This window comes from Nanorana parkeri, unplaced genomic scaffold (genome assembly GCF_000935625.1).
Source record: "Nanorana parkeri isolate BGI_ZX_2015 unplaced genomic scaffold, ASM93562v1 scaffold726, whole genome shotgun sequence".
Lineage (NCBI taxonomy): Eukaryota > Metazoa > Chordata > Amphibia > Anura > Dicroglossidae > Nanorana > Nanorana parkeri.
In genome coordinates, this window is record NW_017306994.1 from 565,781 (window position 1) to 568,251 (window position 2,471).

The 2,471-nt window shown below is 42.9% G+C and overlaps 1 pseudogene; it reads left to right on the plus strand.

The window, feature by feature from the left end:
- The first annotated feature begins 2,222 nt into the window (after positions 1-2,222).
- LOC108793172 overlaps positions 2,223-2,471 on the plus strand; it is a 27,337-nt pseudogene continuing 27,088 nt past the window's right edge.

Here is a 2,471-nt window from a genome sequence, read left to right on the forward strand (position 1 = left end):
GCAATCGCTAGACTAACATTTCCTTAAATGTGTTTTGGCTTGAAATCTTCATATGTATTAATTAACAAAGATACATGACCTATTATAGCAGTTTGCCCTACTGCTTGTCATACAAGAAGGTAAAAGCAGAATCTGGCATAAATGATCTTGAAATCGGGTCAGATAAAGAGTTTAGCTGGACAGTGGCAATCTGAGTACACAGATACATTTAATTTTTTTATACATGGAAAATAAAGTGGAAATGTAAGTATTTTTGTAGCTGTGCACCAATTGATCCCTTAGGCTCTTTTACACGTATGTTGAAATCAGGCATTAGAGAAACGTTTTTTAAAGCCTCTCTGCTGCCTATTGTGATAGCAATGAAGTTAAAGGAGAACTATGGGGTAAGTATTTTTCCCCATAGTTCTCCTAAGGGTCACGGGAGGACGTAAACTAGTGACCTCAGCTCGCGGTATACTGAGACCGCCGCAGCCGGGACGGATCCCGACAACACGCTTCAGATTTTTCCCCCCCCTTAGTTCTAGAAGAGTATGAGAGGAAATTATTCAAAATCCAGAAGAAACCTTGTGCCATGATCAAAATCAAGTGATCTCATCATATGACACACAAAAACACAATATTAAAGGAGAACTATGGGGTCAGTGCTTTTCCCCATAGTTCTCCGAAGGGTAACGGGAGGACACAAACTAGAGACGCTGCAGCTGAAGCGGATCCCGACAATTCTCTCTGGATCCACCCAGCTGCGTGAGTGAAAGCTGGCTCTGCCTATCTAGAGGTAGAGCCAGCTGTACCCGCCCCGTCCGTTCCTCCAGTCATCGCTGGAGGATAGGGGGGGATCCCTGCAGGGAGCTGTGAGTGACAGTCACGGCTCTCTGCAGGGACATGATCGAGAAGTGAGCAAGCCATGGTATGTGTTTGCTCACTTCCCGATCTATTGAGCCGAACTGTGATAGTTTCATTGTCACATGTCGGCTTGAACTGTGAGATGGAGTGAAAGTCACTCACCTCATAGTTCTCCTTTAAGTAAGAAAAAAAGTTTTAAAAAATAGATTAGAATGAATCAATGTAAAAATAAAAAAAACAAAAAGGCCCCTGCCCCGTGAACAAGTACATATTAATGTAAACATGCGTCAGGTGCGCCTACATACAAAACAATTGTGCTACACACTTAAGGTATCACCGCATGCACCAGAGTGAGAACAATAATTTTAGGGCCAATATTCACGGATAACTATAAAATTTTGACCTTTACAAGGCTTTAAAAGTGTCACCTATGGACAATTTGCAGTACCATATTTTTATTGCCATTTCACAGACAAATTCAATGTTTAACCCTGGCATGTTGTGTATCTATTTATTTGGAATAACATCATCTTTCATATTATTATATTGTGTTTTTGTGCACTAAAACTAACTTAAGTGTAATATTTACAGAAATGTGGGGGTTTTATAAAGAGTTGTGCTAATATCGTGCAACGTACAAATTTGCAAATAGCGCCATTTTATCTTTGCGTTCACTAAATGTATAACTCTCAGGGGTTTTAAGTAATTTTTAAGCCTAAAATGTGGATTATAACGTGTGCAAAAAACACATTGGCAGGGTTAAGGATGCAAGAGAGCGCAGATTGGAGTTAGACCAGGAGCAGGACTGGAAAGTATTATTAATATTCTTTTACAGGATAAAAAAAATGTAAACAACTAACAAAGGTTGCTTAAAATCATGATTGGGCCAGCTGTTGTGGAACTACAAATCCCATAAGGCATTGCAAGAGTCTCGGTCACAAGCACGACTCCGAGAGACGGAAGCATTATGGGATTTGTAGTTGCCCCAACGCTGGGGGGCTGGAGTTTGCTCACCCCCTGCTTTCAATCATTCTGTGTCTCACCATGGTACACCTTTTCGCTAACACCTTATAAACAGCTGTCACAAGCTGATTCTATGGAATGCTCTTCCACATCCAGTGTGAATTAAGTGCTACTAGCGCTGCATCTGATTTTACAGATGACACAAGTAGCTAGGTGTAGGCAACCTTGGCACGCCAGCTGTTGTCGAACTTCAATTCCCATAAGGCATTGGAAAACTCTGAAAGCAGCAACCGTGACTCACCCTGTTGTCCCGCCCACACTCCTCCTCATCTGTCAGTGTACGGCGTGGGTGGGCGGAGCTAGTGGTTGTTCTCACACATGTGCCAGCGGGCTGACTGGAGTACAGAGGAAGACATGGCATTGACCGGGCATGAAGACAGCGGCTCTCTGGGGAGGGTGATCCGCCGGGCGCTGCCACTCCATTTCTGGCCTGAAATGAAGGAGCTGTGTGCGCTGGCTGGGCCTGTGGTGAGATTCTCTGATATGCTGTGTGCTGAAGACCCCTGTGATCTTCAGCATTGTTACATAATAGGGGTTCTATATCCTGTTGGGGCTTTTCCTCTTACGTTTATTTATACATCTTTTTACTTATATTACCCATAATG